Source organism: Gopherus flavomarginatus, chromosome 20 (genome assembly GCF_025201925.1).
Source record: "Gopherus flavomarginatus isolate rGopFla2 chromosome 20, rGopFla2.mat.asm, whole genome shotgun sequence".
NCBI classification, from domain to species: domain Eukaryota; kingdom Metazoa; phylum Chordata; order Testudines; family Testudinidae; genus Gopherus; species Gopherus flavomarginatus.
In genome coordinates this window covers 22978821-23005972 of record NC_066636.1, presented here as the reverse complement: position 1 = coordinate 23005972, position 27152 = coordinate 22978821, and the positions used below count along the sequence as shown (strand labels likewise).

At 52.2% G+C, this 27152-nt stretch overlaps 1 protein-coding gene across 1 annotated transcript in view; it reads left to right on the top strand.

Moving 5' to 3' along the window:
• The first annotated feature begins 3235 nt into the window (after window positions 1-3235).
• The window catches only part of VANGL2 (VANGL planar cell polarity protein 2), a 43067-nt gene continuing 19150 nt past the window's right edge, over window positions 3236-27152 (top strand). The window contains exons 1-2 of the mRNA XM_050930729.1: window positions 3236-3336; window positions 22090-22302. The gene's annotated coding sequence lies outside the window, so the exon portion shown is untranslated. The remainder of the gene's footprint in view (window positions 3337-22089; window positions 22303-27152) is intronic.

Sequence of the window (27152 nt, the reverse complement as noted above, 5' to 3'; positions counted from 1 at the left end):
AGAAGGTAAGGCCTGGATCTGGGGTAATTACCAGCTCCCCTCAAGCAATGTACCGATGTCCTTCTGCTTCCCAGTGGGGGTAGGCTGGTGCCTAGGTTCATCCCAGAGAATTTATTCCAAACTTCCCTTGCACTGTCACCATGTTTTTTTTTCCCTAAAATAAAAGTTTCCTTGAGATGCAACCTAATTCCCCCAGCTGTCCTCTCAAGCAAATAACTGCAAGGGACAGCCACCACCTAAGATTTGGTTATGAGTTTAGAGACAGCAAACGTGTCTTTTCGCTCCTGTTCTAGATCTCCCGTGCCACCTGCTTGGAGCACTCATTTCTCCAACCTTTCATCATTTCTGCTAATCTCCTTAGGACTCGCTGCAATTTGTCAGTTCAGGTGCCCGCGGGGAGCAGGGAGGGAGGAGAGCCTATGCATGGTTCCGGGGATAAGTAACTGGGACTTGGAGCTTCTAGCAACAGCTTTACATTCAGCCTAGCACGGCTCACAATCGGTTGTCACCCGATGGCTCGCGTGGTATGAGTTAGTGGGGTCTCAGCCCAAGTACAATTTTTGTCTCTATAAAAATAATGGAACAAGCGTGAAGGGTGTGTGTGTGTGTGCAGGGGGGGAATCTTCTGCATGTAACAACCCCACACATCACCTTTTGGCTTGAACACGGGAGCCTCAGTAGCAACAACAACAAAAGCATAAAGAGGTGATGGAACCTAGTGGTTAGGGCACAGCTCAGGAGAGCTGGGTTTCCTTTCCGGCACTGACATTGGCTGACTGGAGACCTTGGGCAAGTCTCTTCACCTTCCTCAGTGCCTCAGTTTCCCCACTTGTAAAGTGGAGACAACGTTACGGCCCTGCTTTGTACGGTGCTGTGAGATCTACCAATGATACGTGCTGAATGTTATCAACAGCCTCCGCTGCTGGAGCTTTGGCACAGTCATTTATATGGGTGCGAAGTGGCTGTGGAAGGTGACCCCTCTGATGCGGGGGTGTCTTGTGCCACTTGGCACTTGCTGCAGGCTGTGCAGCCACGCAAGAGCAGCCATGAGGAAGGTATGAGGAAGAGAACACGTGTGATCCCTCCTGCTTTCCTGTCCCGTTACCCAACAGAGGATGTTGGGAGTAGGCTGGTGTAGCATAACTGACTGATTTATTATTGCAGTAAGTAGCACAGTGGCACCAAGAGACTCCCACAGAGATCGGGGTGCCTGTCACGCCAGATGCCATCGGTCAAAGATTCAGGTTTTCGGTTAAGAAATTGGTTTGTTTTAGAGAACTGTAAAATGTTCAGCTTTCAGGTTTACATTAACACCCCCCCCCCCCAAAAAAAAAAGCAAAACAAAACAATCAGCCACACTTTTCTGTGAGCAGTTCCAATGAAAATGGAAAAAAACCCTAAAAATCCCCCACATTGAGAACAATGCAGAATCCCTCCATTGAGAACAACGGCCATTACCCCCATTGAGAACTATGGAGAATCCCCCCCTTTGGGAAGAAGGGCCACTGCCCCTCATTGACAACTATGGAGAATCCTCCATTGAGAACAATGTCCTCCACCCCCCATTGACAACTATGGAGAATCCCCCATTGAGAACAGCAAATTGCATCTTACAAAGTGGGTCCACGAAAGCTCACGCTCCAAAATATCTGTTAGTCTATAAGGTGCCACAGGACTCTTTGCTGCTTTTGCAGATCCAGACTAAGAGGGCTACCCCTCTGAAACTTGACACCATTGAGAACAATGTCCCCCGCCCCCCATTGACAACTATGGAGAATCTCTCATTGAGAACAATGGCCATTGCCCCCCATTGAGAACTGGGGGGTTGCTAAGCACAATGAGTAAATCTGGCCCTTTGGTCAGCACGGGATTCACAGCTGCCCTGTTTATTTGCCCAGTCATTTACACCAGCGCACATGCAACCTCTGATCTGGGGGTGTCTATGTCCACTTTGGCCCTCAGTCCCTGCTGCAAAGAATGACCCAAAGTTCAGGGCAAGGAACGGGTGCATCAGAGCCCAGACTAATGGAATTAGGTGCTTGGGCCAAGGCTGCTCCCTGGGGGAAAGACTTGCGGAATTGGGCTTGACCCTGCAAAACAGAAATGAATGGGACAGCTGAAGCTCCTGACTGAATCCATTGGGCTCCGAACCTGCAAAGTAGCCTAGCACCCCATGGGGTCAATCTCCATGGCTCCATTTGTAGGACAGAAGCCATGTCGGGTGACCAGATGTCCTGATTTTATAGGGACAGTCCCAATATTTGGGGCTTTTTCTTATATAGGAGCCTATTTCCCCCCACCCTGTCCTGATTTTTCACATTTGCTGTCTGGTCACTTAAAGCCCTGAGCGGTGCCACTGCAGTCACGCAGCCATAGTAAATATTTGCAGGATCGGGGCTCTTATTTTCTGCCATCAGTCATTATTTTCAGCCTGTGGGGGTCTCTCTCTGTGGCTTTACCCCCATCTTCTCCCTTCGCCTCCAACCCCCAAGCAGCAGGCCAGACACACTGATGCCCAGGGATTGCGCCAGGTTAGGAATCCATCTCATTTCTCCTCCCCTCTTGCTTGTGAGAAAATCACAGGAAAGTCGCCTGCAATAATTCAGCCCCCCCGCCCCCCAGCTAAAATCTGGGAGGGCTGGATGGCCCCTTCCTCTGGCAGGAATTAGAAAACGGCCAGACAATGCTCTTCCCTCCCCCCGTCGCCTGCTCTTTGCCTTTAACACCAGCACACTACGAGGGGGGTGGGACTCTGGGAACTTCATCCCTGAGACAATGGGAGCGCTGGAGGGAGAGGGAACCGGTTCCTAGAACAGCCTGGGGGGGTGCCGGGGCTCCGGGACTTGTGTTCACACACACGCAGGCTGGCAGGAGGAATCTGCAGTTCCCAGGCGCTTTTCTTTCCAACCGGATTTTTTTTTTCGCCTTTTTGCAGGCGGCTCCAAGTGAGGGAAGCCGCAGGCTGGTGAACCGAGGGCATTTCCCGTGGATTGGGGAAGGGGCATTTTGGAAGCGACGCTTTTGGCTTTTCCAGTTGCTGTTGTTGCGAGGAGGAAAGTGTGTGTGGCGAGGAAGACAAAGGCCACAATTAAATTGCAGTTTTGTGTGTGTGGAGGGAGGCGGCGGGGGGAGGTTGGGAGCTAACAAAAGGCAAAGGAGGATACAAAAGAGAAACTGCCTCCTGGGTTTAAACCGACTTGGCCGCGGGCTGCCCGGGCGCGGCGATGGGGAAGAATTCGGCGTGAAGCCTGCGGGAGCGCCGGAGCGAAGTTTGCATCCACCCAGCGCCCGAGAATGCGCAGGAGCAGGGCAGGCTCTTGCGCTCCCGTTGTCGGGGTGAGTCCCGGGCAGGAGCGGAAGGGTTGGCGTGGGGGGAAGGTTTGCAAGAGGAGATTAACACGGCGGCGGAGGGGGGCTGGTTTGTGGGCTTGGATAATGTGCAGGATTTGAATTGTGGCTTCTCTTCCCCCCCACAACACAAAAAGGCCTTGGAAGCCAGGGACTTTCCTGGGGTTGTGGCCAGGTGGGGAATGCGTGCGGTGGGGGATGGAGAGGGAAAGATTTTTTTATTTTTTTTTTAAAGCAGGGATCTTGATCAGATGAGAAGCGGGCTGCTATTTATTTCCCACCTCTTGTGTGTGTGGTGGTTTATTTTGTTTGTACGGTGGGGGCATGGTACATGGCTCATTTCCTCGCCCCCTGGCCTTTGCAGATGGAGCACGTTCAAGAAGGGGGTTGTCTGCAGGCTGCTGGGTCCCTTTTGAATGATTAAAACCACCCTTATATTGTGTGCCCCCCCCCCGGTGAAATAGATACCACATGCGCTGTAGGTGAGGCTGGAAGGTCTGGGATCAAACTGGGGACACAGGGGAGGAGGGGGGACGTGGTCTGAGTATATTCCTACAAGTCTCTTTTTTTTCTTTTTTTGGCCTTTGGTTTAAAAATAATTTGCCCTGGAAAAATGAAATGTGAAATTCATGGTGTGAATTTAAGTGCCTGCCAGGTGGAAGATCGAGGAGGTGTTTGAGACCTCCTCCCCGTACAGAAAAGCTGGGTGTGTTTTAATGTCTGGGTTATCCATGCGGTGTAGGGCAGGGCTGTGCATGATCATAGCTGCACGAGTGCAAACCTCAGTGCAAAAAGTGTCATGCGCTGGTGTAAACAGTGGTGTGCCCCCATCCAGGTGAAAGCAGGGTGAGCCATCACTGGTGCAAATCACTTTTTTTTTTACACCAGCGCTAGTGTGTCTACACTAGGGCTTTGCATTGGGGTAAGTACATCAGTGCAAAAACTCTCCAGTCTAGATAAGACTTGAATGCCCCTGTGGTGCAGAGGGGGAATTTCTCAGAGCTGGTGCAAATTTAGAAAACTGTAGTAACCTCACGTATCATTGCACGATTCGTGCAAACGAAAGATGGTGACCTGGCCTGGCGGCTGGGCTAATATCATCTTGATTTGAGGCAGGCCAGGGGAGTTTGTATCATTTTCACCCAGTGGATATTCCCTTTTTTTGAGGCAGTAGCAGAAATAAGTTTTGATTGGGGGTGAGGAGAGGTGTAACTGTTTGACTCACTCAGTCAGATTCACTGGGATCTGCCTGTCATGCTTTCCTCGGCCAGCTTTGCTCGCCTGGATCTGTGAGAGCGAGGGGCTGGATTCTGATCTCACTTGCACCAGTCCTACTCCAGAGCACCAAAGTTAACTCCCCGTTTACCCCAGGTGTGAGACCAGAATCTGGCCTCAGGTCTCTGTCTGGCTTGGGAAGCTTTTCTCATCATGGAAGGGTGGGTGAGTCAATTTCCCCTTCAGGCCTTGAAGTAGTAACTGAAGAGGAGGTTTAAAAGAAAATTAGCTTCACAGGGCCCCTGGGGTTGGCTATTGCTTAATCACAGCAGTTCTGGATTGTGTTGGGACTGATCTGGGCTCGGAGGCAGCCGGAGTCTGATCCTGATCTCCCTTAACGCGGGCGCGACTCCCCTGGTGTTACTGCTGCTCTGTGCTCTGAATCCCTCTGACTTAATGAACAGATGACTTCATTTCGATGAGGAGATGGCTCCTTTCCTGGCTGGGAGGCTCAGGGGAGCCTGGTTGCCTGGGGTTAAAGTGATGTCAGAGGCCTTCAAGCAAAACTCGACTGAACTTTGGTTCGTAGATTTCAAGGCTGGAAGGGATGCGTCTGATCATCTGGCCTGACCTCACGCATCACACAGGCCAGAAAACGTCACTCAGTGATTCTTATATTAACCTACTAGCGTGGGGTGGAATCTGCTTTCCAGGGGAGAACTGGTGACGCTGTCTGGCCTGGAAGAGCTCCGTGCCTGTGGCATTGCACATGAGCTGTAGGTGAAGCCGAATTGCACGGGGATCTGTGTGGGGTGAAGCCCTAGCCAATGCAGAGGAGAGATGAGCAAGGCTTGCAGGGGGGCTGGAACTAGGGGGCCCGCCTGGCTGGAAGTGGCTTCCATCCTAGGCAGGGTTTAAAGCTTGGTTCAGTGGTTCTCAGCACCCCAGTGAGACCCGTTGTCCCAGTGCCCCTGAGCTCGGGTTACCTGCCTTGGGGAGGTGAAGAGCTTGCAAAGGCAGGGAGCTGTGGAGTCTCAAAGCTGATGGTGACACCTTCGCTTGGGGTGATCATGGCTCAGCGAGGGTTCCATGAGTGGCTGCATGAGCTAGAGGTAGCGCACTGGACTGGGAGACAGGAGACCTGGGTTCTGTTCCTAACTCTGCCACTGCCCTGCTGTGCCTCAGTTTCCCTTCCTGCTCTTTCCCGGGCTTGTCTCCTTCGAATGTAAGCTATTTGGGGCTGTTAGTGTCTCTTGCTGTGCATGCAGCGCCATGGGTCTCTGATCTTCTGTGGGGGTCTTTGAGCTCAACTATAAGGTTCTTCCTGTGGCGACGCAAAGCAGACAAGACAGCTGTGAGGGGGAATCCTGTGCCAAAGGCACATGGGCTGTCATGAGAGGAGAGCAAATAGGCTGCTTGTGTGTCTAGACTTGGGGATCCTGCAGGCTTCTGCGCTGCTTGTTTAGGGCCTGACCCTGCAAAGGGCTCCATGTGAGGTGGACCTGTCCTATATGGCACCTCAGTGACAGGCCCCGATAGAGGGGCTGACTTATCGTTGTTCTGTCCTTTGTGTGGCTGTCTGCAGCCGTGCGAAGGGAGCGTATCGCTCTTGTGATCTGGTAGCATTCTGTGCGCCCTTCGCATGGCTGCGGATAACTGCCTGTGGTCCGGCGTAGGCAGACACCCGGCCAGATTCTGTTTGCAGCCGCACAGGTGTAAACCCAGAGCGAATCCATCGATGTGGCTCTGGATTTGCACCGGCCTAAACTGCAAATAGGATCTGGCCTCCTGCACTGTAGGCACCTTCGAAGGTATGTTTTGCATTGCCCCGCAGGTGCCGTCTCACCCTCCACTCTTCCCACTGCTCGAGCACGTTGGTGGCTGAGTCCCGGGGTGCGGGAGCTGTAATTATGGCAGCGTAACATTCCAGCCCTAAAACTGCACGCAGCTTTGGTGCAAGCAGCTGAGCAGCTGCCGCCAGCTCCTCCAGATGTGACTGGGTTTCCGTGGGTGGGAAGGAGGCAATGTGGTCTGGTGGTTAGAGGAAGGAGCAGGAGTTGGCTCTGCTGGGTTCTGTTCCCGTCTCTGGGGGAACAGGACTCGCCTGAGCATCTTTCCCGGCTTGGCTGCTGGATGGCAAGTCACTTCCCCTCTCCGTGACTCTGCCTTCTGGTCGGGGAGATGAGGATAATTCTGACCTGACGCCAGGAGCATGGCAAGTTACTCAGACACTTGGAGATTCTGGGATTAGAGCTCTGGTGGGTTGACCAGGCCTGGTTTGTTGGGTGAAGTGAATTTGGGGCAGGGACTGTCACTTACCAGGTTTGTACAGTGTCTGGCACAGTGGGGCCCAATCTTGGCTGGGACTAAGTGCCACTGAAATATAAATATTTACTAATAGGAGTTTGTAAAGAAACAAAAATCCCCCTCCCCCACGCATGTTTGCTTCAGAATGTGAGCTGCTAAAGAGTGTAAAACCTTCCCTCCAGGAAGCCAGCCCTACTTCTCAAACATGAATGGTTTCGCTTTGCCAAGCCTGATGGGCAGGCCTGGGTTCAAATCCCTCCTTTGCCACAGACTTCCTGTGTGACCCTGGGCCTCGCCGCTCCGTGCCTCAGTTTCCCATCTGTACACTGAGGACAGTAGCCCTGCCCTGCCGCGCAGGGGGGCTGTGAGGATAAGTAAATCGGATTGCAGGGTGCACAGATGCTAGAGGAATGAGGGTCAAGGAAAGCAGAGATGGGTACTGGTTAGGATGGGGGAAATCGAGGCAGAGCACCTGGCCCAGGGACACGCTGTGATGGTGTCCTGGCTGCCCGGTTGCGGGCACCTTCTCTGCAGTCTCACTTCGTGGCTCCACATTCATGTAAATTAGCAGGATTTCTGCGCTGGTTGGTGACCGGGTCAGGCGTCGGGCAGGGTGGACGCAGAGGTTAAAGTGAGGGTGATGGGAGCAGCTGGCCTCCCCATTCCAAGCCTCTGCCCTGTCCTTGAGGTGAAGATCAGGCTGTGTCCTGAGGCTGCTCACTTCCCCGCTCATGTTGTCTGGAGCTAATGAGGTGGCTTTGACGGTCAAAGGTTTTGATCTGCAAGGAGGCCCCATCGGAAGGAGCCTGGGGTGGAAAGAGGAGGCACAATGGTCTGGAAGTTGCAGTTGGCAGCATGTAAGGATGGGCTGAGAGTGAGCTGGTGGGGGTAGGGGTGAGGCTGAGCTCTCCATTGCACACTGTGGGGTGGGAAGACAGGGCTGCTTAGGAAACGGGACTTCTCTGCCCCTGCCCGTGGAAATGCCCCAGGCCTGCACTGCATTTAGGTGAAGCCCGCTGGCCTATGCCATGCTGTTCCTCCTTGGAGCTTGAGGATCTGGGCAGGGAGGGCATGTTATGACGGGTCTCTCTCTGCAGCTCCTGCTCGTGAATCGGAGAGGGCCCAAGCAGGATTCTTGCTGCCAGAAGGAGCTGGGGGCTGTTTAACTAGAGGACTGAGATAGGGAAGCTGAGGGAGCAAATAATCCATCCCAAGGCTGCTCTGGATCTCTTAACCAAAGCTGCCTGTTTCAACCCCTGGCGTGGTTACAAACCAGGCCCATTTTACAGTGTGATTTGCTTGTGCAAAATCATGCCAGGCTGGCGTAACACCCATGCAAAGGGAGGGCGGAGTGGCTGTGAAAGCATTGTGATTTAGTTGCCTGTTACAGGCAGATTGCACTGGTGTAAATGAATGCATGAAGTGCAAGGTGTTGGAGAATCGCTCCCCAGGGATTTGCAGTGGTGCACAACACGGTTGCTACTCCTGCTATCTGGATTAGAAGCCGGTTTTCCAGTCCAGTTCTTGTCTCATTGAGGAAAGTTGCACCAGTGTAATTCAATCAGTTTTTAGATAGATTTAGTTAAAGTGGTGCAAACCCATGCTTGCATCAGCTCGCGCCTGTAATTTACTGACTGAAGCACTTTTAGGTGCATCTTCATTAGGGGATTTGCACTGATTTAACTAGATGGATTTAATATAGATTTTAGTTAAACTAATACAACTTTTCTCATATAGACAAGGCCAAAGGGACCTGGTAGAAAACTCAAACAACCCCCTTCCCCACCAAATCCTGATAGCTTAAAATCCTGAGTTTTTGGTGCGAGGATAATGAAATTGGGTTTCTGGTTTTTGCCTCCCTTGAATCAGGAGCGCTGGAAACATACTTTGTGAACTCTCACGATTTTATCCCATGTCTCATAATATTTGGTGAAGCCCCTGTGCTTGGAATCATGTGACTGTGTGAGAATCCCAGCTTTTATCTTTTAAAGTAAAGTGTCTAGCTTTTGTGGTTGCAGAGAGAAGCTTGAAAATATGTCCAGAATGCACCATAAAAGCTCAAAATCTAACAGGCAAATAAAAAATCCACAAAGTGTATAATTTAAAAAACAATCTGGCTTAAAAAAAAATTACAAATCTCACGCTTTTTGGACCCAGCTCAAGATTTTTGAATACTTGACATTGGCAATACTGAGTCTTGTAATCGCATGCCTCTGGGAGCTGTGGCTTTCAGAAGAAAACATGGGAAGTGATCAAAGAATATATAAGCTAATGAAAATAAAGCCTAGAGAAGGGTGGTCGAGAATGTCGGTTCTCCCCATCTCATAACACAGGAACAAGGTGGAAATTAAACGCTGACAAAAGGAAATACTTTTTCACCCACTGTTTGATTAGCCTGTGGAACTCACTACCACAGGAAGTCATTGAGGCCAAGAATTTAGCAGGATCCTAAAAGGGGTTGAACCTTTATGTGGATAACATGAATGTCCAGAGTTATCGTAATGACTGACAACAAATTTAGGCAGGGACATTAAACCTCATGCTTCTGGGTTTAAGCCAATCTCTAATAATTAGAGATCATGATTAGACCATTTGGGGAGGAGGGGGACAGATTATCCCACGTCTTGCTAATATGGGGTTCTTACACCTTCCTCTGAAGCAGCCGGTGTTGACCGCTGTCAGACACAGGATCCTGGCTAGATGGACCTGTTCCAGTCTGGCAATTCTTCTGTTCCACCAAAGATTGCAAAACTTGCAACAAAATCATGAGAGCTGGCAGCTCTGGGATTGTACCTGGCCTCTGATTCCACGTGTGTGTATGAAGTCGGGGTGGCGGTGTCTGTGTGGTGTGGGGGCTGCTGCCTGGTTTTTTGACGGTGTGAGAGGTCTGGCTGGCGGATCAGAACCGGGAGGCGAAATGCGTGAAGTCTTGCAAAGCTCTAAGCTCAGCTGGTTGTATCCAGAAGGGGGTGAAGGCTGGAGGACACCCAGGGGGGTGAAGAAGAAATCCTTTTCTTTTCCTTGGTGTTTGAGCTTCTAGGAGGGAACTGCAAACAATGGAGAGTTAAGTAAATTTTGTCGTGGCCTCTTTCCAGCTTCTCAGCTGAGGAGAGGTGGGGCCGTGGAGCTGGCGTTCAGGGCTATGAATAGCCACAGCTTTCCCCAGCCAGTGAGAAAAGCGTCTTGGTGACCTACTTCTTGGTGCTTTTACCTGGGAAGGGCTGGGGTTTATCTGCCCAAGTGGAACAGTGTCCGCTGTGCCCTCCCCTGCTCCTTCCCTGCTGGGGTACTTGTGCCACCTAAGCCCCTCTCTAGCCAGCGCGGCCAATAGCCGGGGCACCTTGAGCATCTCACCGTGGCGGGCAGGTGTGGGTTGTAACAGTGCGCTCTCTGAGGCTTGCCCTGCCATCTGCGGACATCTGATTAGCGGAGCCGGCAGCAGCCCCAGCCTCCCGTAGTGCCCATGTGAGATCCTGGCTGTGCTCCCCAGGCCTTGCCCCCCCTTCTCTTAGCCAGCTGCTCCTCTGCTCCAGCCGAGGGGTGCACGCTGCACAGGCCCGGCAGGGGGTGGAGGTGGCAATGATGTGGGGGACAGCAGGGGAAAGCTGTCCTATTGTATCCAGCCAGCTAGCTGTATGGAACCAAAAAAACAGTGTTTGGAACGCAAGCGGGTGTTGTCTCCGATCCCAGGCCTTACGGGTGTAGGAGGGAATCGTTCGGCTGCTAAGCTAGATCGTTGACTCATTTATTCTTTGTCGCTTGGAGTCCTTACATTGAGATCGGGCATCTCTTTCTCAAAGAGCGACCTGGCTTCTGCAGACATCCCGGGACATGGGGGAAGGATTCTCTGGCCTCTTTTATGAGTGTGATTATTAATAGTTATTAGGTGTATTACGGTAGCACCTAGGAGCCCCAGTCAGGGACCAGGCCCCCACTGTGCTGGGTGCTGCACATTATTGTTTATTAGGTGTATTATGGTAGTGCCTTGGAGCCCCAGTCATTAGCCAGGACCTTGTGGCGCTAGGAGCTGTACAGATACAGAACAAAAAGGCCACACTGGATAATCACAGTGGTCCCTTCTGGTCCTCTGAACTTTCTTTCACTTTGGAATAGCAATTTCGCTCCCCCTTGACCGCCTCCCTTCTTCCTGTGTGAAGGATCCAAGCCCCTGTCTGACGTTTAAATGACAAAAACAGCCAGGCTGCTCCGTCATCCGGGCTCCTCTGCTAGACAGCAGCTAGCAACCAAGTTCTATCTGCGAGAGAGGATGGTCCAGTGGTTAAATTGCCCAAGTCCCAGGCAGCTCTAGATTCAATCCCCTGCTCTCTCTGACTCCCTGTGTGACTTCGGGTGCTTGGTCTCTCTGTGGCTCGGTTTCCCCCAGGGCTGCTGCGAGGATAAATATGAGGCAGATTGTGGATGGGCTCAGATGCTGTGGTAATGAGGGGCCATGTAAGTGCTAAGGGTTTGTCTACGCCTAAGGCTGGCCTGTGTCTTCTGACTTCGGCTGTGGGGCATACAGTTGCGGTGTAGCCATTTGGGTTTTATTACAGGGTGGACATGCCCTAAGATGGACAGAACTGTCCTCTCTCCACTCCCTCATGCTAACCTGCGTGCCGGTCCCCCTGCCTCGCTAGGTGCCTTGGACATCAACAGGTAGGGCAGGCCCGCGAGGGCTTGCACAGACCCCCCTGCTAGCCGCCCCTCTGTCCTATCGAGAGGGCTGTAGCATCAGGGCCTCCGCTGATCTCCAGCATGTCATGGGGAGAGAGAGATGATCTCTCAGGCAGGCTGATCCAGGCCATCGATAATCAATGATGCTAATAATGATAAATAACCCTCTAGCTCTTATCTAGCCATTTTCATCGCTAGATCTCAAAGCGCTTTCCTCAGGAGCGCAGTATCCTTATCCCTGTCCGTAAGATGGGGAAACCGAGGCACGGAGCAGGGAAGTGGCTTGCCCAAGAAGCAGTGGGCGTGATTCTCATTGGTGCTAACACCTGGTCTGCAGTTAAAAATGAGATCAACTGGGCTGCATGGTTCGAGGGCTGTGAAATATCCGGTGGCCTGAGCACCGTAGCCCCCGGTGTGGACGCGGCTAGGTTGACAGAAACATTCTTCCATCTATCAAGCCACCGCCTCTTGGAGCTCACCACAAACCCCTTCCATCAATGCAGGAAGCGTCCACGCCGTGGCACAGCTGCTGCTCCGTATCTGTGCTAAGGTAGGGTCAGAGTGACCTTTGGCCCCTTACTCTGCCGGGCCGGGGCACATGAGCCTTCAAGTGAGCGTAAGTTACACCCACCCCCCTCATGCTGTCGGGGTCTGTCTGTGCTGCGAGTGCTGCGTGGGGAGTTCTGATCTAGCTGGCACGGGTAACGAGAGTGTAGGCAGCAAGAGTTAGCACTCCCAGCATGAACTCAGACTTGCCCGTGGGCTTGCATGGGGAGGCTACCCTGGGATGAAGTGCGTGCCACGCCGTCTTCACTACCGTTGTTGCCTGTGCTACCTAGGTTAAAGCCAGCACGGGTCTGCCTTGCCATGCTGCTGCAACGCCCTTGTGTGCAGTGTAGACACGCCTGGCTATTTCTCCCTGGTGGTGTGTGGCATTGAATCCTGTGCACTGCTTGGCCTGTGAGTTGATTGGAGCCCCAAAGTGGGATCCACCCGACAGGGCACCCTCAGATCCTGAAGTGCTTTGCCGGTTGCATTCTGGTGGTAAGCCTTTCACCCATCACTAGAATGCAGCCACCTCTGGTGAGGAAAGGGGTAGGCGACCAGCACCATGTACGGTGTGAGCAGTATGGGAGAGGAACATTAGCTAAGGGCCTTCTCTTCTCCCTCACCCCCACCTCCCCAATGAAAAGCGCAGTGCAGTCTTTAATATCTACACAGAGCTGATGGGATGGTTGTTTTTAAGACATTCTCCAGCTGAAGATGAAATGTGACAGATCTCTAATTGAAGGCCCTGCTTTTGCATGGCATGGCTAAGCAATAGGGTGACAGAGAGGTGCAATGGGGACGGCCTTACACTGGGATCCAGGATTCCTGGGTTCTAGTCCCCATTCAGTTCCTGATTTCTGTGCCTCAGTTTCCCTGTTGTTGCAGAATCTTGGGAGGTCCGTAGGTGAACAGTCCCATAGAGCTGTGTCCGTGCTACCATTTCCTACTAGTGCGATCTCTGGCTTGGCTCCTCTAGCAGGGATAGGACTCTAGGCAGTGGCAGGTGTGCGAAGCATTGTGTCATCTCACCCTGATTTAACTGTCATGTTTGTTTATTTGATTTAGATTAAAGGTGACGCAAGTGGCATGAATCACAAATACCTCCTAAGTGCAGTAGCACAATGTAACATAACCCATCTCCAGGGAGCTGGGCAGTTTAAAACTCACCTTCCCTCCTGTAATACCTGTCCCCGTTTTCAAATGCCTGCATGGTAAACACCTAGGGTAAAACCTGGATCCTGGAGAGTTCTGGCAGGGAGGCTTCTTGCCCTTGTTAATAAAGCAGGAATAAACCACAGTTCAGCCACAAAGCCCCCCTACAGCTCTTTCCGGGAAGAGGGAAGAATTTACCAAGAGAAGTGGTGGCTTCTTGGTCTTTTGACGTCTTCAGAGCCAGACTGGCTTCCATGGCTCAGTACAGGACTTGGGAGGACTTAGGGTGACCAGACAGCAAATGTGAAAAATTGAGGTGGGGATGGGGAGTAATAGGAGCCTATACAAGAAAAAGACCCCGAAATCGGAGCTGTCCCTATAAAATCAGGACATCTGGTCTCTCTAGGAGGACTTGTCTGACCTGGGCTATGCAGGAGGTCCAGTCCTTGTGGTTTAAGATCTATGAATCCTGAAACGGTGATGTCCTGTTTTGCTAGTTGCAAGCCCTTAAGCTAATTTTGATACTGCTTTGAGAGTGGAGAGAACCCAGTGGATACATGTCCTAGGGCAGATATGGCCTCTCGGTTACTGGTCATAATCTTTTAGTTACATTAGCATCTAAAAGTCCCCTGTCTGGAGGAGTGTCCCACTGTGCTGGGTGCTGCACAGACACGTAGTGAGGGACAGTCCCTGCCCAGATTATGACCAGTAACCAAGAGGCCATGTCTGCCCCAGGACACCTAGCTACGTGTCTGTGCAGCACCCAGCTTGCCCTTTGGATAGACAAAAAGTGAGAGGGGAAACTGAATTACAGAGCGAAGTGGTGACTTGCCCATATGTCTGTGGCAGAGCTGGGAATGGAACTGAGCTTTCTTCATTCCTTGTCTGGTGCACTGTGCATTAGGCTGCACTGCCTCGCCTGGTGGGTGTTGGGCAGATTCCTTGGCTGGGCTCTCCCTGGAGCTGGGCCAAAAACCGAAGGGTTTTCTGTGAACAAAATCATGGATTTTATTGTTTTTGGCCACTTTTTGGTCACATTTTGAATTTTCCTTTTTTAGACTCTTACCTCCTGATTTGCAATGGTCCTTCGGCCTACCTGAGCAAGGAGCCTAAAGATCACTTTCCAAAGGGATGGAAGCACCGAGTTGTCAGTGGGATTTTTGGCTCCCAAGGTGTCTAAATCCCTTTTGAAAATGACCCTTAAGCTCCTAAATCAATTTGGTGTTGCAGTGCTGTGCGCAGCAGTGCCAAAATATCTTGACAAATCTGGGCCTTAGACGGGACCATTAGATCATCTACCCAGACGTCCAGTATATCTCAGGCCGGAGAATTTCACCCACTTACACCTGTACTAGGTGCAATCTCTTCCAGACAGGCATCTGGTTGAGAGCTGGAGCTGTGAAGAGATGGAGAACCCCTCACTTCCCGTGGCAGTTTGTTCCAGTGGTTAATCCCCCTCGCTGTTAAAAAAAAAAATCTGGGCCTTATTTCGACCTGAAATTCGTCTGGCTTTAACTTGGCACCACTGGGTCTTGTTCTGCCTCTATCCACCCGCTTACGGAGGTCTTTCTTGGTGGGGTGAAAATCCCACGTGCCAAGCATAGACGCTGTAAATGCTGCAGACATATCTAGTTCATCCACTGCACCCCGGTGCTGTTGGGCTATGATTCTGGATGCCGGTTGGGAAAGATTTTTAACTTTTATAAATATGGGGGGTGGGGGGGACACATACGAATAATTAGATCCAACCCTATGGGCATTTTCCCCCCATCCCATGTATCCCTGAAATGCTGATGCAGCCAGGCCAATCCCAGCTGACAGCCCCTCGAGGTCTTGTGCTGGGCGAAGTGGCAGGTGCTGCCCTCCTGTGCGCCTCCACGTTGGTTCTGCATTACTATCCCGTGACACACACTGTGATGCCCAGTGTGTGTGTGTGTCTAGGTGGAAGGCAGCCAGGAGGGGGGCAGGTGCTGAGGTGGGAAGACGGGAGACCAGCCGGGAAGTGCCAGCTGGCTGCTTTATTTACAAACAGACCTTGCAAAAGTGATGGATTGATTTCCACCCCCTCCACCCCCAACCCATCTGGCTTTGGTCCTGTTCTTCGGAGCAAGTTTTATCCCTCTGGGCTCAATGGCAGTTGCGGGTCTTTGCAGCCTCCTTGTTTTGTGGAGGTAACTTCTTCAGGGACAGCTGGGTCTGCTCTCGCTGGTCCCCAGGTCCAGTGCTGCTAGAGAGGATGCTCTGGACTGGCTCCTCCATAGAGCAAGGCACAAAGGGACCATTGTTATCATCTAGTCTGACTTCCTGCGTCGCACAGGCCAGAGAACTCACCCGGTGTTTTCTGCATCAAGCCCATAACTGCTGGCTGGAGCAGTGTCTATGTCACAGCCAGGGCAGCAGCACCTGTATTCCCCCCTCATCGTCCAGCAAGGACACCCACTTCTAGACTCCTGGCTCCTGGGGTAGAGACATGTGGTCCCCCCCCGAACGGGGTATTTCCAGGATGCAAAGCTCCCTGCCTGCACTGCAAGTCAGATTGCTCAGCCTGCTCGCTTTGCTTTCTCTGTGTAGACACCACCCGCCCTTAGCAAGCACATTTATTTTTAAGCTGAAAGCCCTACAAAGAAGACACAATAAAAGAACCCACCCGCACGTTAATAAACTTAGCAGAGATCTTCCCCCAGCTCCAGCAAGGGCTCTGAGCGGGGTCAGTCCTTCAAACCTTTCCTGGGGTTTCTCTGAGGTTACAAGTTCACAAAAGGTTTGGCTGCATGAATAAATCAGCCTGGTCTTTATCCAGCTGGACTCTTTGATCTAGAGATTCCAGGAGCAGGTGATTAATAGACAACAGGTCTCTGCTTAGGGCATAGCTTCACAAGGCTGGGTTTTTGCACGGCTGGAGAAGGGGAGGGCGCATCTGCGTTCACCTCCCGCTGGGGACTTGGTAGGAAACCCGCTGAAGCAAAGTTCACTCTGGTCTGGCACACTGTTTCAAAGAGTTCTTTGATGCTCTTAACGCTTCCCAGGGTTTACCCTCGTTGTCTGCCCCACAGAACAAACTCGTACAATGCTTCAACTTAATTCAGCAAACTTTGTCCAGGCTGTGCATGTCACGTGTCTCTCTTAGAAAGGTGTCCCATCTGGATTTCAAGACCAAAAATCCCCCGGGGAAGCTTTTCCCATGGTTAATTCCCTCCCTGGTTAATGTTTGTGCCTTTACTCCAGTTTGAGCTTCCTGCCATTGGCCTGGGTCTCATTTCTGCTCATCGGCTGGCTGGTCTCCTGTGTTCGTATCCATGGGCCGAGGCTGTTGTCACCTGCTCCTGTTGGTTGCGTGACTCCTGCCATCTCTTGGGAAAGCTCCTTCTTGAGTTGGGTTAGACCCATTATAACTACATGTCTACACCGTGAACAGAAGCCTGTGACGCTGCGTCTCAGAGCCTGGGGCAAATGACTCGGGCTCGTGGGGCTCGGGCTTCGGGGCTGAAAATAAGATCGTAGCTGTTCGGACGGGGGCTGGAGCCTGGGCTTGGAAACTGGGTGAAGGGGAAGGGCTGGGAGTTGAGTGGCAACACCTGCGTTGCTATTTTTAGCCTCACAGTGCTACCCCCGGCTCTGAGAAGCGCTTCCATGGGGTTTGTCTGCGGTGTAGCTGTATCTGAATATTGACGACACCTGGGCCAAGATTTTCAGAAAGAGGGAACCTAACGTTAAACTCCTGACAGTGAAATTTTCAAGGGCGCGGCAGTGATTTAGACGCACGAGTACCATTGACTTTCATCGTGGCCTATGCTCCGAAGCTATTTTGACAAATCTGACTCTGTATGTAGGCTCCTAAATCAGCAGCCTGGCTTTGAAATGTAGTGCGCACCCAAAGCTCTTATTGATGTCCGTGGGTCCAGCACACAGGAGCACGATTTAGAAGTCCAGGGTGGTCTACGTGGAGAACTTGACCAGCATCACTATTGCAGAATACTCTGTTTTGTGTGTGGATGCTGTTCTGCAACAAAAGTGATTTTATTCCAGGACAGTGTGTGTACACGGGGGAGTTATGCTGGAATAGCTAAATTATACTCAACTAGCTGTGCTCGTCTCATTTCCCCTGACTTTCAGCTCCTGCCTCGGAAAACCTTAGCTGAGATTTTCCAAAATAAGTAGTGATTTTGGACGGCTAAAATTTTTTGGGGGGGATGCCCAATTGGAGATGCCTTAAATGCTCAGAAAGCACTGAGCATCCATGCTCTGAAAATCATGCTTCTTTAAAGCATCTTAAATTGGGCTCCGGACACCCTTGGCTTCTGGAAATCTTGGCCCTTGTGCAGTAATTTTTGCCTGAGCAGCTTAAACTTTTCTTTCTAGTGCTGCACTGGGCCTTGTTTAGCAGGTGACGTTCTTCGTGGCTGGAAGGGCTGGAAACTTTTGGTGGCTGAAGTTTAAATTCTGTCGACATCATTGGCACAGGCCTCCCTGCTGATTGGGGGAGAAGCGACTTGGCTGCTGCTGACAAGTGGATTATTTTCAAGCCCTGAGTCAGTATTAGTCTCAGTTTATAGATGAAGGAAGGGAGGTACGCGGATGCCTGCCTGGTTTAAGGGCACACAGCAGTTGCAGGAATGGAATCCAGGTATCCTGATGCCCAGTCCCACTTCCTCACCGCTAGACCTTTCTTTCCTGGGCTCCTCAGGAGCTCGAGTAGATGTTTTGTTCCTTGAACATCAGAACGGCTAGACTGGATCAGAACAAAAGGTGCGTCTAGCTCAGTGTCCTGTCTTCCGACAGTGGCCAGTGCCAGGTGCCCCAGAGGGAATGAACAGAACGGGTGATCATCAAGTGATCCATCCCCTGTTGCTCATTCCCAGCTTCTGGCAAACAGAGGGTAGGGACACCATCCCTGCCCAGCCTGGCTAATAGCCATTGATGGACCTATCTACCATGAATTTATCTAGTTCTTTTTTGAACCCTGTTATAGTCTTGGCCTTCACAACATCCTCAGGCAAGGAGTTCCACAGGTTGACTGTGCATTGGGGGAAGAAATACTTCCTTTTGTTTGTTTTAAACCTGCTGCCTATTAATTTTCATTGGGTGACCCCTAGTTCTTGTGTTCTGAGAACGAGTAAATAACACTTCCTGATTTACTTTCTCTACACCAGTCATGATTTTATAGACCTCTATCATATCCCTCCCTTAGTTTTCTCTTTTCCAAGCTGAGAAGTCCCTGTCTTATTAATCTCTCCTCATATGGAGCCCGTTCCATGCCCCTAATCATTTTTGTTGCCCTTTTCTTGGAGTGGGTGTGTGCGCGGGCTCACCTTAGGCGATCAGCTCGCAAGATGAATGATTATTTTTCCCCTTCTTGCCTTAACATCCTGGGCTACAGATTCCAGCAGGAAGCTAAAACTGACCTCTTAGGACGCACATTTGCAGCCTAAGCCTTTTCCAGTTACACAGTGTCCGTAACTGGGATTTTGCCAGTGCATGAGGGCGAGATAAGAATCCAGCTCATTTTTGCCAGGGCTGACGAGGAATAATAATTAGCATTGAGGGGCTCTGCAGCAGGGCAGTGAAGATCTGTCAGGTGGAGAGGAGCTTTATCTCCTATTCACCTAGCCTGGTTTTTGTAACCACTAGATCTTGGGGCAGGGGGACCAGATGGGCTCTGGGATGGTACCCAGAGTGCAGCGCCTTGTTTGTCATACTGCCTCTTGGGGTGAGGGTGCCCATCACTGGCAAAGGCTCCGTGTGGGTTCTACCAACGCTGCCTGTCAGCAGCAGCATGCCCTGTCTAGGGGCCGTAAAGTGGGTGTCAGTTACAGGTGCACTCATCTTTAGGCCCCTTAGTCCTTAAAGGAGACTCGATGTCAATGAGATTCTGAGCCCCTAATACTGACCTCCCCTTTCAATGCAATGAATGACCAGGAAGCAGTGGTGATCCTTGCCTGCTCCCCTTTTTCTCAGTCAGTGGCTAACATCTAAACTAGCAGGGGTCAGCCTTTGGACCGTGACTTCAGTGGGGGCGGGAGAGATCAGGGATGGGGAGGGGTTCTCCCCTCTCTTGCCAGAGCAGATCGACTTGCTTGCTTCCCCTATGCTATGCCACAAACTGCTGTCCGGGAGGGGATTGTGTGTGGCCGAGCCAGCGTGCATTGGGTGTTGGGGCGTGAGAACAGCTGCAAACTCCCAACCCCAACAGGCAATCGAGTCCCTTAACTCTGGTGCTAATCTGCTGGAGTGTTCATGTGGCCTGGCTGTGAACCAGAGCCGCTGCTCCGTGCCAAGAACGAGGCCTGCGGTTTGCTTGCTGCAGACCCATGTTCACCTCTCTGTCTGGCACTTGGCAGGGTGTTTATCTTGCTGCCCGTTCTTGCAAAATGCAGATCAGACATGCGTCATGGGCAGGCTGCAGGGAGGGGGTAGTTAAGTGGCTTTGAGGTTAAGATGCTGACCAGGGACGGGGAAGATCTGCATTCAGTTCCCAGCTGAACTGCTGCTTCTCTGCAACACCTCTGTGCTTCATTTCCTCATCAGTACGCGTGGGATAATAATCCTGCCTTGCCCGTTTCAATGGTAAGCAATTCGAGGCAGGCGCTGTCTCAGCCTATGTATGTGGAGCGCCCAGGGGTCTCATCTCAGTCTGGGCACCAGCAGAACAGAAATAACTTCTTTGAACCTGGCGTCGTCCAAGTCCCTCTTTCTGGGTGTTATTTTGAACCTTAGCAGCATGATGTGGAAGTTAGAGGGTTTCCTTTGGCCGGGTTCTTGCCCTTTGTGTTTCTCAGTTTGAATGAACCTGAAATTCAAAGCAAAACTTTGGCCCATCCCTAGCTCTTCTCTCATGCTTTTCATCCATAGAGCTCCAGGCATGTTGCTATCATTATCCTCATTTTACAGGTGGGGAAACTGAGGAACAGGGCGGTGAAGTGACTTGCCCAAGGTCACCAAAGAGGCCAGTGGCGGAGCCAGGAAAGGAACCCCAGAGTCCTCTGTACACTATTATTAGGCATCACTATCTCCCCAAGACTAGATGTGGGCCCAGCTCTGGCAAATATGTGCAGCATTTCAACTATTTAAACTGGATCAGGGGTTGTGCAGCTGCAGGGTCTGGATTGAAACGCTTGTGGCCGAGGAGGTTTGGGAGAACTGTCTTGAGAACTAAGAAGCTCACTCTAGTTCTGGGTACCAGACTTCAGGAAAGATGGGGACAAACTGGAGAGAGTCCAGAGGAGAGCAACAAAAATGGCCAGAGGTTTAAAAAACCGGACCTAGGAGGAAAAGTTAAAAAATCTGGGCAGATTTAGTCTTGAGAAAAGAAGATTGAGCGGGGACCTGCTAAGCCTTCAAATGTGTGAAGGGCTGTTATACAGGGAACAGGGATCTCCATGGCCACTGAAGGTAGGACAAGAAGCAATGGGCTTAATCCGCAGCAAGTGAGGTGTAGGTTGGATATTAGGAAAAACTTTCAAACTCCCAGCTAGCTAAACTCTAGAACAAGTTTCCAAGGGAAGTATGTGGGTCGGGGGAACTGGAATAATTTCACTGGCGAAAGCATTGTTCACAAGAGGAGCAATTACTGGCATTGGCTACCGGTATAACTGTGCCCATGAGGCCTGGTTCTCCTTGCTGTGTGGGAATAGCTACACCGGGATAAGCATCTTTATATAATCGGATTCCAGGCTTGTCACTCGGATGGCTCGGCTGTCTGCTGAGTCATGGTGAAATCACAGAAGCAGCCGCAAGCAAGGCTGAGAGCGCGTTTTGTTCCGACTGTCCCCAGGTGGAATCTCGTGGGGGTTCCCTGGCTGTTACCACCCCAGGTTGGACGTTATCGGCCATATTTTGGCTTTTGTAGACACTCGATGAATTGCTCCCGTGTGCCAGGTTGGCGCCTGTATCGTTGTAAAGGGCTTGTACGGCTCTAAAGGTACCGGCGGAGTTTGGTGCAACCTCTGTGGGTAGGAAAGGCCTTTGAAGATGGCTAGGGCTGGTTGGAAAACGGTGCATGTTTCTGCCAAATAAATACGGAAAGAAAAAGATGTCCTTGGTTTTGTTTTTCATCGCTCGTCTTTATTCCCCCCACGGAAGCTTTCTCCCAAAAGAAGAGAAATGAAACCTTTCTGTTTAGTGTCGAGCTAGCCAACGGGTTTCATTTTGAGGCTACGTTTTGGCAACCACAAACAGCTTTGGGTTGATGGGAAAAGTCAATTTCCCTTGGAAGACACGTTTTGACCTGCTCTCCTGAGGGCCGGCTCAGGGGCTGCTGCTGGAGCTGGCAGGAGCTGGGGAAGTGGCCCGTCATTTCGGGCACCTAACCTGCCACCTAGTGCCCCTTTTATTTACTTTTACGGCACCCGCTCCTATCCTGCGGGAGTCTGTTGCCCAGGCATGGGGTTGGACATTCAGAATTAGCCGTTGGTTCTGCAAAACCTTGGCTTCGCCCTTGGAAGGCAGCTGGTGTTTCTTAAACAGCTTAGGACAGTTTGCAGGCGCTTGGCTTAACGAGTCTGGCAGGTTTATTAGGACAGAGGGAACTGGGGGGGCTCAGGGCATTGGTATTGGGGCGTCAGTGGAGCCTTTTGCCTCTACGCCTGACTGCCTGTTCCCTGAATATCTTCCCATCATCAGCTGGTGGTTTGGTGGCTTACATACAGCGAGTTTGCTGGGTCTCAGCCCAACCCCTGGTGGACATTGGAGCTGGGCGGAGCGAAAGCAGTGTTTGTATGATGGGATGTTCTGTGAATCCATGCTCGGTCTCCAGGGTTCCTGGGCCGGGCTGAGGTACCCCGGTGTCTTATTGGCTGCAGCAGGGCCTTCATCTGCTGATTTCCTTTCTCTCTGGGTTTCCTGCAGCTTCCCAGCGGGATCCCAGAGCAGAAGGCCAGTGCCTGAGCTGCTCCAGATGTGGAGTCCCGCAGCTGGCTGGACCAAGCGGGATCGGGATCTGCCCACCGGTTTCTTTCGCGGGATCGGGATGCACCGGCGTTTCGGCGACTGATTGGACAAGGGGAACAGGACCCTTCTCTGTCGCGGTGCCCAGCCTGCTCCCTCTGCGCCACTGAGTCGGTGAGTTCCCTCCACGCGGGTAGGGGCAGGACTCCTAGGTTCAGAAGGTGGGTGGCCTTACCCTTCCTTGGCTCTGGCGCATCTCCCCAGGCTCCTTCTTTAAAGGGAGCTGCAATTGGTCGCTATCCAGGATTTGTCTTTAACTCCCAGCTGGATGAGTGTCACTGATGTCTGTGGTGACATCTCAGCTGGGAGCCGTGGGGAGGGGGAGGGAGCTCAGTTTGCACTGGCGTATGGGGGTGAAAATCTGGGGGGCCTGGAGTGCATGCATGTCACAGGGTATGTCCATGTGCAGATGTGCCTGGGGAGGTGGTGGCGGGATGGGTGGGTGTGCCAATGAGGGGGCGTGTGCGTGCATGTGAATCCGTGTGCGGATGTGCACTAAGGGCGGGGTGTGCAGGTGGAGTTATGACAAGTTTAGTGCAAGGGGGTGGATGTGCGATTGTGAGTCCCAGGGCATGGGGGGATGCCTGCAGGATGTCGGGGGGGATGCACATGTGAGTCTGGGTGTAGGTTTCCATGCCTGTGTGAGCAGGGGGTGCAGTTACTTACATGTGCAACTGCACATGCGTGTGACTCAGGGCGGCTGAGTGCAAGGGGGCATGCGCAGGCCTGGTGCTGTTGGCAGGGGGTGTGAGGGGCTGTCTCACTGCAGGCCCCATTGGCATTGGGAACAGACAGCAGGGAACGCGGCCCCCGGCGTAAATCTACTGGTGCTAGTCAATAGGCTGGTGACGCAGGCGGCCCCTGCATGGGGAGGGCTGCTTCTCCGCCGGCCTCAGCCCTGCACCCGTGTTGTTCCCTGCAGAAATCCGATTCCTCCTTTCAGACAAAGCCCCAAAAGGGGCGTTTGGGGGGAGGGAGCCAGGCCCTCCCTCTTTCTGCTTGTGTTTCCTCCCCCGCTTCCCCCACCGCTTGGGACACCGGGATGCAAGCTCCCCGGCCTCCATGCCATCTCCTAGACAACCGGGGTGTGGGGGCTTTTGTTTCCATAGTGATAAATGTGAGAGAATCCAGCATCTCGGACAAAAGACTCCCCCCACCCCCCAGGCCATCTCCTCTCCCCAAAGCAGAGGGGCCTTGGGAGAGGCCAAAAGACATTTTTGGTTTTATTTCACTGAAATGGCATTTCCTTGGTAACTTGTCTCTCTGGGCCCTGCTGCCCCCAGCCCTGAGCCTGGTTTGTCTCTTACCCGCCGCAGGAAAACTGGGCCGTGGGGGTGGGGGAAGCCATGGTAGGGTATTGCCTACCCCAGAATTTAGGAAGGATTCTTGCGAGGGATGAATTTGTGGTCTGAATAGTGGGAGGCAGGGCTGGGGGGTCTGATTACTGCTTGCCCTGAATGGGGGAGAGGTCTGGGGTTGGATTTAGGGTCTGAAATCTGCCATGATGCCCTCTCCCTGCTTGGATCAAGCAAGTGCCCTTGGCGTGTGGGGTTTCAGTCCAGCGATGTTCATTCACATGGGGCAAGCAAGCCTGTCAGCCACGGGGGGGCTCTCTGGAGGCCCGAGAGCTCATCTCTGGGGAGGATTTGTGAGGACTGGATTTTGCAACACCTTCGGGCCGGGCAGTTTTTTATCACCTTGAATGGCTCCAGGTCCTGACTTAAATACCGTCTTGCAGTGGAGCTGTCCTTTCCCATCTGGGCACCCCCGCCCATCTTCCAGGGTGGAGATCCCCTGGGTCTGTCTGCCTCCCCTCCCCAAAACCACCCTCTATGCCCCATTAAACCTCAAGGATACAAACACGGACAAGCCAAACTGTGTGTCCGCCGCCCCACGTTTCCAGTGTACACTGAGGCTGCTTGGCTGGCTGATTTCCCCACCATCGCCACCCCCTTGGCCTTAAACTCAGGCCTGGGCCGGGATCTTACATTAACTGGAAATCCAGGAATAGCAGAGAACTTCTGCTAACACCTGGTCTTGGTCCTTCTTCAGGCTGATAGCGTTCTGTCCTGCCTTTGCATGCAGATCCAAGTCAGCATGAACCAGGACTCCTGGGTTCGGGGCTCAGCTTGGGGGGAGGAGAGAGTGGGACAGAAGGAGTGTAAGCAGGGGAACAGGACCTCAGGACTCGTGGGTTGCATTCCTGCTCCGGGAGCAGAGTTAGGTCTGGAGCAGTGATACACAGAAGTGTTCCAGAGGGTGCATCAACTTACCTTGATATTTGCTGAGTTTTAAAACAAGTGACATTAAAAAGCACTGGCAGCATCAGTACAAACTAAAATTTCATAGGGACAATGACTTGTTTAGACTGCTCTGTGTGCTATGCGCTGAAATGTAAGTACAAGATTCATATCCCGATTGATTTACGTGACAATCATATGGTAGAAAGGAGAAAGTCAGCAATTGTTCAGTAACAACGAGCTGTGCCACTTCTGTATTTTTATGGCTGATCTTGTAAGCAAGTCGTTTTTAAGTGAGGTGAAACTTGGGGGTGCGCAAGACAAATCAGACTCCTGAAAGGGGGACAGTCGTCTGGAAAGGTTGAGAGCCGCTGCTTTAGAGTTCAGAAGAGGGTAAGTGGTAGATAACACTGCTCTCCAACAGCCAGGAATGGAACCCCGGAGGCCTGGCTCCTGGGGTCCTGGCTCTGGCCTAGGCACCTCAGTCCTGTTGATTTTTGCTTTTGGAAATTCCTATCAGCATCTTTAGGAACCTAAATACCTTTAAAACTCTGGCCCTAAAAATCTTGCTCATAGTCACACAGGGAGTTGGCCTGGGACATGGGGGACCGCCCTCCTTCTCCAGGAAGGATGCACTGGTTTACCTAGGTCAGTTTGGAGTCACTCCTTAGCTGAGACCAATGTGGCTTTCCCTTGCACACACGTTAAATCAGTGCAGCTCAGCTGGAGTAGCTGGGAACTGATCTACACACAGAGTCTAGATTTGAGTTTTGGAGGAGACCTCAGAGACTGAAACTCAGGGGGGCAGTCGCACCCCCAAAGGAGTAAGTAACCCTGCTGTGCCAGGGAGAACACCCCCCACTACACTAGATGTTATTTACTTTTTAATAATTTGGGTCAAACCACAAGCACTCATGCATCCTTCTGGTGTGGGGGCAGGGTCTTCTCTGCCTCTGACAGGTAATGCAGGTGGGTGGGGTGGACTCTTTCTTTGCCAGCCCCTTATAGCATGTCAAGCCACCCTTCTAACTAACTTGGGAAGAGCTTTGAGATCCTCAGGCAGCGGGAGCTGTAAGTGCGAAAGGTCTTTGCCTCTGCAGCCTGGTGCTCTGATGACCCCGTGGTAACTTTTTTCACACCCCTCTCAGTGCTCATGGAACCGTCCATCGCAGGGTCAGATTCTCTCGCTGGGGTGGATGGGGGAGGTCACTGCAGCATGTGGTGGGAGTCACAGTGCCGATTTGCCCTCCCTTCCTAGCCGCAGGGGGAGCGTGGTCTGTGACATCCCCTCCTCCTGAGGAACGAGGGGTGTGCGTGCGGGTGTTTGGTGCAAGCAGCTGGCTGGATCATGTGATCCATACCTGGAGGCCTGGCATAGTAACTGATGCTGCTGTGTAATTAAAAAGCAGCTAAGAGTCATACAAGCATGTTCACTGCACATGCAGCCCGGGGTGGGGTCCCAGCAGCTTCTCACTTCCCCTTCCCCCGTGGCCTATGAATCCTGGTCAGGATTTCATCAACCCTTCACCGGGGCTGCGTGACTCCCCCACACTGGCTCTGCCTGTGCTCCCCACCCTTTTAGCAGTCTAACACAGCACCCACTGTGGATGGAAGGGTTGTGATTGGCCTCCCCTGGTGTCAGGTCCTAGTCCCAGCAATAGGGGATGGAGATGGTTCCTTTCATGATAATCCCCAGGTTTCACAGAGCACTTTTCATCAGTAGCTCTCGATGTGCTCTAACAAAGAAGGTGTCATTAGCTCTGTTTTTACAGCTGGGGAAACTGAGGCATGGGGCAAGGAAGGGCCATGTCCAAGGTCACCAAGCAGGCCAGTGGCAGAGCTGGGAATAGAAACGAGATCCCCGGAGTCCTAGTCCAGTGCTCTATCCACTAGGCCAATCTGCCTCTTAAAGGACCCAGAAGCCTCTCTGCAAAAGTGCATCTTTGGCCTATTCCCTAGGCAGCTACAAGTCCCAACCAATTTCCCACCCTTGAGGGGGTCCATCCTCTTTTGCAGCATTCACTGTTATTCCTGGGAGGGGCTCCTAGATGCACATGCAGTTCCCACTGGGTTAGTATTATCCGGGGCATGTCGCAAGACCCTTTTCTCCACAGTGCAGTTGTAGTAGTGGGAGAAAGGATGTGAAATTGACGTGGTGGGGTTTGGTGGCTCTGTTCGGGAAGGGTTCCAGGCCTGATAAGCTCAGTTAGCAAATCAAAGGCCGTTTTTCTTTTCTAGTAGGTTTGGAGGCAACGTAACCGATTGGCTAGTGCTCCAGGAGAGCTGGCGTTCTGGTCCCGGCTCTGGAGAGATCGCTAGCTCAGTTTCCCTCGCGTGCGCCCTTTGTCTTGGCTGTTCAGAGGATGAGATCTTCAGGGCAAGGATCGTATCGTGCTATGTCTCTGCGCAGTACCTGGCTTGGTGGGGCCTCATAACAGAGCTAGAATTCAGCCCCACAGTCACGGCAACTCCAGTGAGTTGCTCTAGAGTGGACCTCATTAAGCAGAGCTGTGCCTACTTGACGGATTGGGGTGATCAGGGGAGAGCAAAGAGACTAATTAGCCCCCGAGGCAGAGGGTATAGAAGGCCCAGTTAGGAAGTGCAAAGGGAAGATACCTTTCCTCTGGCCACGGGAGCTTAGGGGTGTACGTCACCTTAGCTACGGGCTGCACGAGGCTGTAAAGGTAACGGGGAGAACGCTGTGAAACAAACCACGTGCGAGGC